This window comes from Arachis ipaensis, chromosome B3 (genome assembly GCF_059453495.1).
Source record: "Arachis ipaensis isolate K30076 ecotype BB chromosome B3, ASM5945349v1, whole genome shotgun sequence".
Taxonomy (NCBI): Eukaryota; Viridiplantae; Streptophyta; class Magnoliopsida; order Fabales; family Fabaceae; genus Arachis; species Arachis ipaensis.
The window spans coordinates 33,499,376-33,515,629 of NC_142438.1; the positions used below are offsets into that span (position 1 = coordinate 33,499,376).

A 16,254-nucleotide genomic window follows, 5' to 3' on the forward strand; every position below is an offset into this window, starting at 1 on the left:
GGAAGCACAAGTGGGCCAGCTGAGTAAAAGGATCACTGAAATCCCTCCTAGTACTCTCCCAAGCAATACAGAAGAGAACCCAAAAGGAGAGTGCAAGGCCATTGACATAAGCGCCATGGCCGAACCTGTGAGGAGAGGAGAGGACGTGAATCCCAAGGAGGAAGACCTCCAGGGACGTCCAGTGATCAATAAGGAGCTTCCCTCTGGGGAACCAAAGGACTCTGAGGCTCATCTAGAGACCATAGAGATTCCATTGAACCTCCTTATACCCTTCATGAGCTCTGATGAGTATTCCTCTTCTGAAGAGAATGAGGATGTTACTGAAGAGCAAACTGCCAAGTTTCTTGGTGCAATCATGAAGCTGAATGCCAAATTATTTGGCATTGATGCTTGGGAAGTTGAACCTCCCTTGTTCATCAATGAACTAAGTGATCTGGATCAACTGACATTGCCTCAGAAGAGACAGAATCCTGGAAAGTTCATAATCCCTTGTACCATAGGCACCATGACCTTTAAGGCTCTGTGTGACCTTGGTTCAGGGATAAACCTCATGCCCCTCTCTGTAATAGAGAAACTGGGAATCTATGGGGTGCAAGCTGCTAAAATCTCACTAGAGATGGCAGACAGCTCAAGAAGACAGGCCTATAGACAAGTAGAAGATGTATTAGTAAAGGTTGAGGGCCTTTACATACCTACTGATTTCATAGTCCTGGATACTGGAAAGGAAGAGGATGAATCCATCATCCTAGGAAGACCTTTCCTGGCCACAGCAAGAGCTGTGATTGATGTTGACAGAGGTGAAATAGTCCTTCAATGGAATGAGAACTCCCTTGTATTCAAAAATCAAGGATCTCTCTCTACAACTATGGAGAGGAAGCTTGAAAAGCTTCTTTCCAAGCAGAGTCAACCAGAGCCCCCACAGTCAAACTCTAAGTTTGGTGTTGGGAGGCCACAACCAAACTCTAAGTTTGGTGTTGAACTCCCATATCCAAACTCTAAGTTTGGTGTTGGAGAGTCTCAACAAAGCTCTGCACATCTGTGAGGCTCCATGAGAGCCCACTGTCAAGCTATTGACATTAAAGAAGCGCTTGTTGGGAGGCAACCCAATGTTTATCTAACTCTTATTTTTATTGTTTTTCATGTTTTCTTAGGTTCATGATCATGTGGAGTCACAAAATAAATATAAAATTTGAAAACGGAATAAAAAAACAGCAGAAGAAAAAGCACACCCTGGAGGAGCATCTGTCTGGCGTACAAACGCCAGAACAGAGCATAGTTCTGGCGCTGAACGCCCAGAACAAGCATGGTTCTGGCGTTCAACGCCAGAAATGGCAGCAAATGGGCGTTGAACGCCCAAAATGGGCACCAACCTGGCGCTGAACGCCCAGAGTTGTGTGCAAGGGCATTTTGCATGCCTAAATTGGTGCAGGGATGTAAATGCCTTGACACCTCAAGATCTGTGGACCTCACAGGATCACCTCAGGATCTGTGGACCCCACAGGATCCCCACCTACCTCCACTCACTCTCTTCTCTCTTCTCAATCATCCTCTATTCCCAATAAACACTCTTCCCTAATTAACCCTTTACCAAACACCCACTTTCCTTCAAAATTCAACATCTCTTTCCCACCCAATCCCACCCATATGGCCGAATACACATCTCCCTCCATCTCCTCCATATCTTCTTCTTATTCTTCTATTCTTTCTTCTTTTGCTCGAGGGCGAGCAACATTCTAAGTTTGGTGTGGTAAAAGCATAGCTTTTTTGTTTTTTCCATAACCATTGATGGCACCTAAGGCCAGAGAAACCTCTAGAAAGAGGAAAGGGAAGACAAAAGCTTCCATCAAGGGCTATAGCTCAGTGGTAGAACATTTGACTGCAAATCAAGAGATCCCTGAGATACCTCAGGGGATACATTTTCTTCCACACAATTATTGGAAGCAACTAAGGGTGGAACATCAAGAGCACTCCATCATCCTTCATGAAATCAGAGAAGATCTAAAAGCAATGAAGGAGGAGCAGCAAAGACAAGGAAGAGACATAGAAGAGCTCAAGGACATCACTAAGGTGGACTCATTCCTTGTTCTTATTTCTTCTGTTTTTCGTTTTTATATGTTATGTGCTTATATATGTTTGTGTCTTCACTACATGATCATTAGTAGTTAGTAACTTTGTCTTAAAGTTATGAATGTCCTATGAATCCATCACCTCTCTTAAATAAAAACTGTTTTAAATCAAAAGAACAAGAAGTACATGAGTTTCGAATTTATCCTTGAACTTAGCTTAATTATATTGATGTGGTGACAATGCTTCTTGTTTTCTGAATGTATGCTTGAACAGTGCATATGTCTTTTGAAGTTGTTGTTTAAGAATGTTAAATATGTTGGTTCTTGAAAGAATGATGACTAGGAGACATGTTATTTGATAATCTGAAAAATCATAAAAATGATTCTTGAAGCAAGAAAAAGCAGCAAAGAACAAAGCCTGCAGAAAAAAAAAAGGCGAAAAAAAAATAGAAAGAAAAAGAAAAAGCAAGCAGAAAAAGCCAAAAGCTCTTAAAACCAAAAGGCAAGGGCAAATAAAAAGGATCCCAAGGCTTTGAGCATCAGTGGATAGGAGGACCTAAAGGAATAAAATCCTGGTCTAAGCGGCTAAACCAAGCTGTCCCTAACCATGTGCTTGTGGTGTGTAGGTGTCAAGTGAAAACTTGAGACTGAGCGGTTAAAGTCAAGGTCCAAAGCAAAAAAAGAGTGTGCTTAAGAACCCTGGACACCTCTAATTGGGGACTCTAGCAAAGCTGAGTCACAATCTGAAAAGGTTCACCCAATTATGTGTCTGTGGCATTTATGTATCCGGTGGTAATACTGGAAAACAAAGTGCTTAGGGCCACGGCCAAGACTCATAAGGAAGCTGTGTTCAAGAATCATCATACTGAACTAGGAGAATCAATAACACTATCTGAACTCTGAGTTCCTATAGATGCCAATCATTCTGAACCTCAATGGATAAAGTGAGATGCCAAAACTATTCAAGAGGCAAAAAGCTATAAGTCCCGCTCATATGATTGAAGCTCTGTTTCATTGATAGTTTGGAATTTATAGTATATTCTATTCTTTTTATCCTATTTGATTTTCAGTTGCTTGGGGACAAGCAACAATTTAAGTTTGGTGTTGTGATGAGCGGATAATTTATACGCTTTTTGACATTGTTTTTAGTATGTTTTTAGTAGGATCTAGTTACTTTTAGGGATGTTTTTATTATTTTTTATGTTAAATTCACATTTCTGGACTTTACTATGAGTTTGTGTGTTTTTCTGTGATTTCAGGTATTTTCTGGCTGAAATTGAGGGACTTGAGCAGAAATCAGATTCAGAGGTTGAAAAAGGACTGCTGATGCTGTTGGATTCTGACCTCCCTGCACTCAAAGTGGATTTTTTGGAGCTACAGAACTCGAAATGGCGCGCTTCCAATTGCGTTGGAAAGTAGACATCCAGGGCTTTCCAGAAATATATAATAGTCCATACTTTGGCCAAGAATTGACGATGTAAACTGGCGTTCAACGCCAGCTTTCTACCCAAATCTGGCGTCCAGCGCCAGAAAAGGATCCAAAACCAGAGTTGAACGCCCAAACTGGCACAGAAACTGGCGTTCAACTCCACAAATGGCCTCTGCACGTGAAACACTCAGGCTCAGCCCAAACACACACCAAGTGGGCCCAGGAAGTGGATTTATGCATCAATTACTTACGCATGTAAACCCTAGTGACTAGTTTATTATAAATAGGACCTCTTACTATTGTATTAGACATCTTTGGTCTCAGTTTTATTCCATTATTCATCTTAGGAGACTATTGATCACGTTTTAGGGGGGCTGGCCATCTCGGCCATGCCTGGACCTTCACTTATGTATTTTCATACGGTAGAGTTTCTACACTCCATAGATTAAGGTGTGGAGCTCTGCTGTTCCTCAAAGATTAATGCAAAGTACTATTGTTTTCTATTCAATTCTTCTTATTTCTCTTCTAAGATATCCATTCGCACTCAAGAACGTGATGAAGGTGATGATTATGTGTGACGCTCATCATCCTTCTCCCTTATGAACGCGTGCCTGACAAACACTTCTGTTCTACATGAATTAAGCTAGAATGAGTATCTCTTAGATCTCCTAACCAGAATCTTCGTGGCGTAAGTTAGAATGATGGCGGCATTCAAGAGAATCCGGAAGGTCTAAACCTTGTCTGTGGTATTCCGAGTAGGATTCAATGATTGAATGACTGTGACGAGCTCCGAACTCGCGATCGCAGGGCGTTAGTGACAGACGAAAAAGGATAGTAAATCCTATTCCGGCATGATCGAGAACCGACAGATGAATAGCCGTGCCGTGACAGGGTGCGTGAGCATATTATTCACTGAGAGGATAAGATGAAGCCATTGGCAAGGGTGATGCCTCCAGATGATTAGCCGTGCCGTGACAGGGCATTGGATCATTTTCCCGTGAGATGACCGAAAGTAGCCATTGACAGTGGTGATGTATCACATAAAGCCAGCCATGGAAAGGAGTAAGACTGATTGGATGAAGATAGCAGGAAAGCAGAGGTTCAGAGGAACGAAAAGCATCCCCATTCACTTATCTGAAATTCCTACCAATGATTTACATAAGTATTTCTATCCCCACTCTATGTTTTATTTACATAATATATTGTAACCCATATGAGTCAACTTAACTGAGATTTACAAGGTGACCATAGCTTGCTTCATACCAACAATCTCTGTGGGATCGACCCTTACTCACGTAAGGTTTATTACTTGGACGACCCAGTACACTTGCTGGTTAGTTGAACGGAGTTGTGTCCACACATAGTAAAGAGCCATAATAATGATTCCATACAATAACAAAGAGTACTACATTAATGTGATCACAATTTCGTCCACCAATTAGCCGTGCCGTGACAGGGCATTGGATCATTTTCCCGAGAGATGACCGAAAGTAGCCATTGACAGTGGTGATGTATCACATAAAGCCAGCCATGGAAAGGAGTAAGACTGATTGGATGAAGATAGCAGGAAAGCAGAGGTTCAGAGGAACGAAAAGCATCTCCATTCGCTTATCTGAAATTCCTACCAATGATTTACATAAGTACCTCTATCCCTATTCTATTATTTATTATTTGAAAACACCATTATCAATTTATATCTGCCTGACTGAGATTTGCAAGGTGACCATAGCTTGCTTCATACCAACAATCTCCGTGGGATTCGACCCTTACTCACGTAAGGTATTACTTGGACGACCCAGTACACTTGCTGGTTAGTTGTATCGAAGTTGTGAACCATGGTATTGGCACCATGTTCTTGGTGCCATTGCCAGGGAAAGAAAGAGCCATGAATTCTACATAATTAAAGTGTAATCACGATTACGCGTACCAAGTTGCTCACGTTGCCAGGGATTGTTCGAGCCTGGACATCACAATTTCGTGCACCAAGTTTTTGGCATCGTTGCCGGGGATTGTTCGAGTTTGGACAACTGACGGTTCATCTTGTTGCTCAGATTGGGTAACTTTCTTTTCGTTTACTTTTCAAAAATTTTTCAAAAATATTTCAAAAAAAATTTTTTTCATCTGTTTTCGAAAAAAAAAATAAAAAAAAGAGAGGGTTTTAAAATAAAAATGTTTTCAAAAATATATTTTCCTTTCAGAATTTTTAAGAATGAATTCTAGTGTTTCATGGAGCATGTTGAAGCCTGGCTGGCTGTAAAGCCATGTCTAATTCCTTTGGAAATGAGTATGTCAGGCGTGTCATGTCTGAGTTACATACTAAAGCTTGGCTGGCTATTAAGCTATGCCTGACCCTTTGATTGGAGCTTTAGAGTATAAGATTCCTGGAATTCATATTAAAAATTTTGGAATCCTTATTTTCTTTTTCAAAATAATTTTTCAAAAAATATAAAATAAAAATCCAAAAAAATTAGAAAATCATAAAAATCAAAAATATTTTTGTGTTTCTTGTTTGAGTCTTGAGTCATATCATAAGTTTGGTGTCACTTGCATATGCATCTTGCATTTTTTCGAAAATTTCATGCATTCATAGTGTTCTTCATGATCTTCAAGTTGTTCTTGGAAAGTCTTCTTGTTTGATCTTGATGATTTTTTCTTTTGTGTTGTATGGTGTTTATCATATGCATTCTTGAATTCTTAGTGCGTAAGCATTAAAGAATTCTAAGTTTGGTGTCTTGCATGTTTTCTTTGCATTAAAAATTTTTCAAAATTGTGTCTATGATGTTCATCTTGACATTCATAGTGTTCTTGGTGTTCATCTTGACATTCATAGCATTCTTGCATGCATTCATTGTTTTGATTTAAAAATTTCATGCATTGCATAATTTTCATGTTTTTCATAAAAATTTCAAAAATCAAAAAAATATCTTTCCCTTTTTCTCTCATTAAATTCGAAAATTGAGTTGACTTTTTCAAAAATTTTTAAAATCAAGTTGTTTCTTATGAGTCAAATCAAATTTTCAGTTTGAAAATCTTATCTTTTTCAAAATCTTTTTCAAAAATCAAATCTTTTTCAAAATTCTTAGTTATTTTCGAAAATTCCAAAAATATTTTTCAAAAATCTTTTTCTTATTTTTATATCAAATTTTTGAAAATAACATAATCAATTAATGTTTTGATTCAAAAATTTGAAGTTTGTTACTTACTTGTTAAGAAAGATTCAAACTTTAAGTTCTAGAATCATATCTTGTGATTTCTTATGAATCAAGTCATTAATTGAGATTTTAAAAATCAAATCTTTTTCAAAACTAATTCCTATCATATCTTTTCAAAATATCTTCTTATCTTACCTTTTTCAAAAAGTTGGTTTCAAAATATCTTTTCTAACTTCCTAACTTCTTATCTTTTCAAAATTTGTTTCAACTAACTAACTAACTTTTTGTTTGTTTCTTAACTTTTTCAAAACTACCTAACTAACTCTCTCTCTCTCTAATTTTCGAAAATATCTTCCCTCTTTTTCAAAAATTTCTTTTTAATTAACTAATTATTCTTATTTTTATTTTTAATTTTCAAAAACCATTTTCGAAAATCACTAACTCTTTTTCAAAATAATTTTCGAAAATTATCCCTCCCCTATCTTATTCTATTTATTCATTCATATCCTAACATCTCATCTCACATCTCTGCCATCCTCACAGTTGTGTTTCTTCCATTATATTACATTCTTTGTCTCCCCCTCTTCTTCTACTCACACAAGGATCCCTATACTGTGGTATAAAGGATCCATATTATTATTATTATTTTTTCTGTGCCCTCTTCTTTGTCATATGAGCAGGAGCAAGGACAAGAATATCCTTGTTGAAGCAGATCCAGAACCTGAAAGGACTCTGAAGAGAAAATTAAGAGAAGCTAAATTATAACAATCCAGAGATAACCTTTCAGAAATTTTCGAACAGGAAGAGGAGATGGCAGCCGAAAATAATAATAATGTAAGGAAGATGCTTGGTGACTTTACTGCACCTAATTCCAATTTACATGGAAGAAGCATCTCCATTCCTGCCATTGGAGCAAACAACTTTGAGCTGAAACCTCAATTAGTTTCTCTGATGCAGCAGAACTGCAAGTTTCATGGACTTCCATCTGAAGATCCTTTTCAGTTCTTAACTGAATTCTTGCAGATATGTGATACTGTTAAGACTAATGGAGTAGATCCTGAAGTCTACAGGCTCATGCTTTTCCCTTTTGCTGTAAGAGACAGAGCTAGATTATGGTTGGATTCTCAACCCAAAGACAGCCTGAACTCTTGGGATAAGCTGGTCACGGCTTTCTTAGCCAAGTACTTTCCTCCTCAAAAGCTGAGCAAGCTTAGAGCTGATGTTCAAACCTTCAGACAGAAAGAAGGTGAATCCCTCTATGAAGCTTGGGAAAGATACAAACAGTTGACCAAAAAGTGTCCTTCTGACATGCTTTCAGAATGGACCATCCTGGATATATTCTATGATGGTTTATCTGAGCTATCAAAGATGTCACTGGACACTTCTGCAGGTGGATCCATTCACCTAAAGAAAACGCCTGCAGAAGCTCAAGAACTCATTGACATGGTTGCTAATAACCAGTTCATGTACACTTCTGAAAGGAATCCTGTGAGTAATGGGACGCCTATGAAGAAGGGAGTTCTTGAAGTTGATACTCTGAATGCCATATTGGCTCAGAATAAAATATTGACTCAGCAAGTCAATATGATCTCTCAGAGTCTGCATGGAATGCAAGCTGCATCCAACAGTACTCAAGAGGCATCTTCTGAAGAAGAAGCTTATGATCCTGAGAACCCTGCAATAGCAGAGGTAAATTATTTAGGTGAACCTTATGGAAACACCTATAACTCATCATGGAGAAATCATCCAAATTTCTCATGGAAGGATCAAAAGCCTCAACAAGGCTTTAATAATGGTGGAAGAAACAGGTTTAACAATAATAAACCTTTTCCATCATCCACTCAGCAACAGATAGAGAACTCTGAACAAAATGCTTCTAATTTAGCAAATCTAGTCTCTGATCTATCTAAGGCCACTGTGAGTTTCATGAATGAAACCAGGTCTTCCATTAGAAATTTGGAAGCACAAGTGGGCCAGCTGAGTAAAAGGATCACTGAAATCCCTCCCAGTACTCTCCCAAGCAATACAGAAGAGAACTCAAAAGGAGAGTGCAAGGCCATTGACATAAGCAAAATGGCCGAACCCAATGAGGGAGAGGAGGACGTGAATCCCAAGGAGGAAGATCTCCTGGGACGTCCAGTGACCAATAAGGAGCTTCCCTCTGAGGAACCAAAGGAATCTGAGGCTCATCTAGAGACCATAGAGATTCCATTGAACCTCCTTATGCCCTTCATAAGCTCGGATGAGTATTCCTCTTCTGAAGAGAATGAGGATGTTACTGAAGAGCAAACTGCCAAGTTTCTTGGTGCAATCATGAAGCTAAATGCCAAATTATTTGGCATTGATACTTGGGAAGTTGAACCTCCCTTGTTCATCAATGAACTAAGTGATATGGATCAACTGACATTGCCTCAGAAGAGACAAGATCCTGGAAAGTTCATAATACCTTGTACTATAGGCACCATGATCTTTAAGGCTCTGTGTGACCTTGGTTCAGGGATAAACCTCATGCCCCTCTCTGTAATAGAGAAACTGGGAATCTATGGGGTGCAAGATGCTAAAATCTCATTAGAGATGGCAGACAATTCAAGAAAACAGGCTTATGGACAAGTAGAGGACGTGTTAGTAAAGGTTGAAGGCCTTTACGTCCCTGCTGATTTCATAGTCCTGGATACTGGAAAGGAAGAGGATGAATCCATCATCCTAGGAAGACCTTTCCTGGCCACAGCAAGAGCTGTGATTGATGTTGACAGAGGTGAAATAGTCCTTCAATGGAATGAGGACTCCCTTGTGTTTGAAACTCAAGGATCTCCCTCTGCAACCATGGAGAGGAAGCATGAAAAGCTTCTCTCAAAGCAGAGTCAACCCAAGCCCCCATAGTCAAACTATAAGTTTGGTGTTGGGAGGCCACAACCAAACTCTAAGTTTGGTGTTGAACTCCCATATCCAAACTCTAAGTTTGGTGTTGGAGAGTCTCAACAAAGCTCTGCACATCTGTGAGGCTCCATGAGAGCCCACTGTCAAGCTATTGACATTAAAGAAGCGCTTGTTGGGAGGCAACCCAATTTTTATTTATCTAACTATATTTTCCTTAGTTATATGTCTTTGTAGGTTCATGATCATGTGGAGTCACAAAATAAATATAAAAATTGAAAACGGAATCAAAAATAGCAGAAGAAAAATCACACCCTGGAGGAGCATCTGTCTGGCATTCAGCACCAGAACAGAGCATGGTGCTGGCGCTGAACGCCCAAAATGGGCAGCTTCTGGGCGCTGAACGCCAGAACAGGCATGGTTCTGGCGTTCAACGCCAGAAATGGCACACAAATGGGCGTTGAACGCCCAAAATGGCCACCAACCTGGCGCTGAACGCCCAGAGTTGTATGCAAAGGCATTTTTACATGCCTAATGGGTGCAGGGATGTAAATCCTTGAACACCTTAGGATCTGTGGACCCCACAGGATCCACTCAGGATCTGTGGACCCCACAGGATCCCCACCTACCTCTACTCACTTCTTCTCACCACTCTCTTTCACACAACCCCATAAACACTCTTCCTCAAAAACCCTTCACCAATCACCTCAAACTCTCTTCCCCATCACCTCTTCACCACTCACATCCATCCACTCTTCCCCATAAACCCACCTCATAAACTCCACCTACCTTCAAAAATTCAAAACCAATTTCCCACCCAAACCCACCCATATGGCCGAAACCTTTCCCCCCTCCCTTCCCTATATAAAGCCCTCTATTCTTCATCAAATTCACACACCACAACCATCTCTTCTCCTCTTGGCCGAAACCACATCTCCCTCTCCCTCTCCATATTTCTTTTTCTTCTTCTTCTATTCTTTTGTTTATTTCTCGAGGGCAAGCAATATTCTAAGTTTGGTGTGGTAAAAGCATAGCTTTTTTATTTTTCCATTACCATTGATGGCACCTAAGACCGGAGAATCCTCTAGAAAGGGGAAAGGGAAGACAAAAGCTTCCACATCCGAGTCATGGGAGATGGAAAGGTTCATCTCCAAAGTCCATCAAGACCACTTCTATGATGTTGTGGCCAAGAAGAAGGTGATCCCCGAGGTCCCTTTCAAACTCAAAAGAAATGAGTATCCGGAGATCCGACATGAAATTCAAAGAAGAGGTTGGGAAGTTCTAACAAATCCCATCCAACAAGTCGGCATCCTAATGGTTCAAGAGTTCTATGCTAATGCATGGATCACCAAGAACCATGATCAAAGTAAGAACCCGGATCCAAAGAACTATGTTACAATGGTTCGGGGGAAATACTTAGATTTTAGTCCGGAGAATGTGAGGTTGGCGTTTAACTTGCCCATGATGCAAGGAGATGAACGCCCCTACACTAGAAGGGTCAACTTTAATCAAAGGTTGGACTAAGTCCTTATGGACATATGTGTAGAAGGAGCTCAATGGAAGATTGACTCCAAAGGCAAGCCGGTTCAACTAAGAAGATTGGACCTCAAGCCTGTAGCTAGAGGATGGTTGGAGTTCATTCAATTCTCAATCATTCCCACTAGCAACCGGTCTGAAGTTACTATAGACCGGGCCATCATGATCCATAGCATCATGATTGGAGAAGAGGTGGAAGTTCATGAGATTATACCTCAAGAACTCTACAAGGTGGCTGACAAGTCCTCCACTATGGCAAGGTTAGCCTTTCCTCACCTCATTTGCCACCTATGCAATTCGGCTGGGATTGACATAGAGGGAGATATCCTCATTAAAGAGGACAAGCCCATCACTAAGAAAATGATGGAGCAAGCAAGAGAGCCCAGTCATGGAGCTCAAGAGGCGCAAGAAGCTCATTTACATGAGATCCCGGAGATGCCTCAAATGCACTTTCCTCCACAAAATTATTGGGAGCAAATCAACACCTCCCTAGGAGAATTGAGTTCCACTATGGGACAACTAAGGGTGGAACATCAAGAGCACTCCATCATGCTTCATGAAATAAGAGAAGATCAAAAAGCAATGAGGGAGGAGCAACAAAAACAAGGAAGAGACATAGAAGAGCTCAAGGACATCATTGGTTCCTCAAGAAGGAAACGCCACCATCACTAAGGTGGATTCATTCCTTGTTCTTCTTTCTTCTGTTTTTCGTTTTCTATGTTATGTGCTTATCTATGTTTGTGTCTTCATTACATGATCATTAGTAGTAGTAATTATGTCTTAAAGTTATGAATGTCCTATGAATCCATCACCTCTCTTAAATAAAAAAATGTTTTAAAAGAACAAGAAGTACATGAGTTTCGAATTTATCCTTGAACTTAGCTTAATTATATTGATGTGGTGACAATGCTTCTTGTTTTCTGAATGTATGCTTGAACAGTGCATATGTCTTTTGAAGTTGTTGTTTAAGAATGTTAAATATGTTGGCTCTTGAAAGAATGATGACTAGGAGACATGTTATTTGATAATCTGAAAAATCATAAAAATGATTCTTGAAGCAAGAAAAAGCAGCAAAGAACAAAGCTTGCAGAAAAAAAAATAGGCGAAAAAAAAAAAGAAAGAAAAAGAAAAAAGCAAGCAGAAAAAGCCAAAAGCTCTTAAAACCAAGAGGCAAGAGCAAAAAGCCAATAACCCTTAAAACCAAAAGGCAAGGCCAAATAAAAAGGATCCCAAGGCTTTGAGCATCAGTGGATAGGAGGGCCTAAAGGAATAAAATCATGGTCTAATCGGCTAAACCAAGCTGTCCCTAACCATGTGCTTGTGGCGTGTAGGTGTCAAGTGAAAACTTGAGACTGAGCGGTTAAAGTCAAGGTCCAAAGCAAAAGAAGAGTGTGCTTAAGAACCCTGGACACCTCTAATTGGGGACTTTAGCAAAGCTGAGTCACAATCTGAAAAGGTTCACCCAATTATGTGTCTGTGGCATTTATGTATCCGGTGGTAATACTGGAAAACAAAGTGCTTAGGGCCACGGCCAAGACTAATAAAGAAGCTGTGTTCAAGAATCATCATACTGAACTAGGAGAATCAATAACACTATCTGAACTCTGAGTTCCTATAGATGCCAATCATTCTGAACCTCAATGGATAAAGTGAGATGCCAAAACTATTCAAGAGGCAAAAAGCTATAAGTCCCGCTCATTTGATTGGAGCTATGTTTCAATGATAGTTTAGAATTTATAGTATATTCTCTTCTTTTTATCCTATTTGATTTTCAGTTGCTTGGGGACAAGCAACAATTTAAGTTTGGTGTTGTGATGAGCGGATAATTTATACGCTTTTTGACATTGTTTTTAGTATGTTTTTAGTAGAATCTAGTTACTTTTAGGGATATTTTCATTAGTTTTTATGTTAAATTCACATTTCTGAACTTTACTAGGAGTTTGTGTATTTTTCTGTGATTTCAGGTATTTTCTGGCTGAAATTGAGGGATTTGAGCAGAAATCAGATTCAGAGGTTGAAGAAGGACTGCTGATGCTGTTGGATTCTGACCTCCTGCACTCAAAGTGGATTTTTTGGAGCTACAGAACTCGAAATGGCGCGCTTCCAATTGCGTTGGAAAGTAGACATCCAGGGCTTTCCAGCAATATATAATAGTCCATACTTTGGCCAAGAATAGACGACGTAAACTGGCGTTCAACGCCAGCTTTCTACCCAAATCTGGCGTCCAGCGCCAGAAAAGGATCCAAAACCAGAGTTGAACGCCAGAAATGGATCAAAACCTAGCGTTCAACTCCACAAATGGCCTCTGCACGTGCAACACTTAAAGCTCAGCCCAAGTACACACCAAGTGGGCCCCGGAAGTGGATTTATGCATCAATTACTTACTCATGTAAACCCTAGTAGCTAGTTTATTATAAATAGGACCTTTTACTATTGTATTAGGTATCTTTGGTCTCAGTTTTAATCCATTATTCATCTTAGGAGACTATTGATCACGTTTTAGGGGGCTGGCCATCTCGGCCATGCCTGGACCTTTCACTTATGTATTTTCAACGGTAGAGTTTCTACACTCCATAGATTAAGGTGTGGAGCTCTGCTGTTCCTCAAAGATTAATGCAAAGTACTACTGTTTTCTATTCAATTCTTATTATTTCGCTTCTAAGATATCCATTCGCACCCAAGAACGTGATGAAGGTGATGATTATGTGTGACGCTCATCACCATTCTCCCCTATGAACACGTGCCTGACAAACACTTCCGTTCTACATGAAATAAGCTAGAATGAATCTCTTAGATCTCCTAACCAGAATCTTCGTGGTGTAAGCTAGAATGATGGCGGCATTCAAGAGAATCCGGAAGGTCTAAACCTTGTCTGTGGTATTCCGAGTAGGATTCAATGACTGAATGACTGTGACGAGCTCCTAACTCGCGATTGCAAGGCGTTAGTGACATACGCAAAAGGATAGTAAATCCTATTCCAGCATGATCGAGAACCGACAGATGAATAGCCGTGCCATGACATGGTGTGTGAGCATATTATTCACTGAGAGGATAAGATGAAGCCATTGGCAAGGGTGATGCCTCCAGACGATTAGCCGTGCCGTGACAGGGCATTGGATCATTTTCCCGAGAGATGACCGAAAGTAGCCATTGACAGTGGTGATGTATCACATAAAGCCAGCCATGGAAAGGAGTAAGACTGATTGGATGAAGATAGCAGGAAAGCAGAGGTTCAGAGGAACGAAAAGCATCTCCATTCGCTTATCTGAAATTCCTACCAATGATTTACATAAGTACCTCTATCCCTATTCTATTATTTATTATTCGAAAACACCATTATCAATTTATATCTGCCTGACTGAGATTTGCAAGGTGACCATAGCTTGCTTCATACCAATAATCTCCGTGGGATTCGACCCTTACTCACGTAAGGTATTACTTGGACGACCCAGTGCACTTGCTGGTTAGTTGTATCGAAGTTGTGAACCATGGTATTGGCACCATGTTCTTGGTGCCATTGCCAGGGAAAGAAAGAGCCATGAATTCTACATAATTAAAGTGTAATCACGATTACGCGTACCAAGTTGCTCACGTTGCCAGGGATTGTTCGAGCCTGGACATCACAATTTCGTGCACCATTGATGTATTTCTCCGCTCGTTCCTGCACTTCGTCCAGAGATGTGGGGTACTTCTTTGATATAGATTGGCTAAAAGGTCCCTCTCTTAGGCCATTGATGAGGCCCATGATGGCGGCCTCTGTTGGTAGGCTTTGTATGTCTAGGTATGTTTTGTTGAATCTTTCCATGTAGTTGCGAAGGCTTTCCCGATCTCCTTGCTTGATTCCTAATAGGCTGGGGGTATGCTTAGCCTTATCTTTTTGGATGGAGAATCTGGCCAGGAAATTTTTGGCTAAGTCATCAAAGCTTGAAATGGACTTCGGAGGTAGGTTGTCGAACCATCTGATTGCTGTCTTTGTAAGAGTCGTTGGAAAAGCTTTGCAGCGAACTACATCTGAGGCATCGGTGAGGTACATTCTACTTCTGAAATTGCTGAGGTGATGGATGGGATCTGTAGTGCCATCGTACAAAGTCATATCCGGAAGTTTGAAGTCCTTAGAGATTTTGGTCTTCATGATATCCCTAGTGAATGGATCTTGATCCTTGCGAGAGTTATCCTCAGGGGTGGACCGAGTAGCTTTGGCTTTGAGATCGGTTTTGAGTTTTAGAAGTTTATCTTCTAATTTTTGGCGTCGCCTTACTTCTCTTTGTAGATCCTTTCTAACTTCTCGTTGGTGCTGGGTTTCTTTTTCAAGTTACTTTAAACGATCTTGAAGCACTTCTATCACTCCCGGATTTGATGAGTTTTTGTCCCTGTTAGATTCCGGGGTATCTTTCAGCGTATTGCCCGCATTTTTGTGCGGTGTTCTATCCTCTAGATCTGAATCGTGGTCGTTGTCATGGTCGTCCGCCATGATGATGGGATGACTTCCAAGTTCCCCGGCAACGGCGCCAATGTTCCGAGGGTTACCTGAAACTATAGGTCGATCTTGGATGAGATCTTCTGTACTGGTCGGAGATGACGTGTCCGACTTGTTGGACTGGATGCGCTGCTGATCCTTCATCACCGGAGGGTGGTGGTACGTGCAAGGGACTCCGATGCTTAAGTTAGCAAGGGTATTAAGTAGGTTTTTAGTAGAATCAGAGTATGAGTTATACCTGGGTGCTCCAGTGTATTTATAATAGTGTGGAGTGACCTTCTTAGATAAGATAAGTTAGTTATTTTATCTTATCTTATCTTATCTTTGAGTGAGGTCAGCTTATCTTCAAGGGAACCACCCTTTTCTCTGTAGGCTTGGGATGCCTTTGGATTTGGGTCGTATTCCTTAAGTTGGGCCCTTTTTTGGGCTTTCCTGTCGATTAGGCCGAACTCTTTGAGTAGAGGTCGGATAGCCTGACCTGAAGAGGTCGGTCGCTTTGTTACTGAACATCCCGGATCGGATAGCTCGACCCAGGGTGTGAACACTTACCAATGGCAATTATTTTACCTTTACTATTATCTCCAAAAGTGACAAATCCTCCATTATACTTGTTGAGTTTAATGAAGAAAGTATCCCTTCCGGTCATATGCCTTGAACATCCACTATCAAGATACCACATGTCCATTTTCTTCTTGGATGCAAGGCAAACCTGCATGTTCT

At 40.4% G+C, this 16,254-nt stretch overlaps 1 non-coding gene across 1 annotated transcript; it reads right to left on the bottom strand.

Annotated features, from left to right (window-relative positions):
• Positions 1–7,853: 7,853 nt before the first annotated feature.
• On the bottom strand, positions 7,854–7,961 carry LOC148570258 (small nucleolar RNA R71). The gene has a single exon (XR_015908099.1). It is a non-coding gene; the product is annotated as a small nucleolar RNA R71 (small nucleolar RNA).
• Between the last annotated feature and the right edge of the window lie 8,293 nt (positions 7,962–16,254).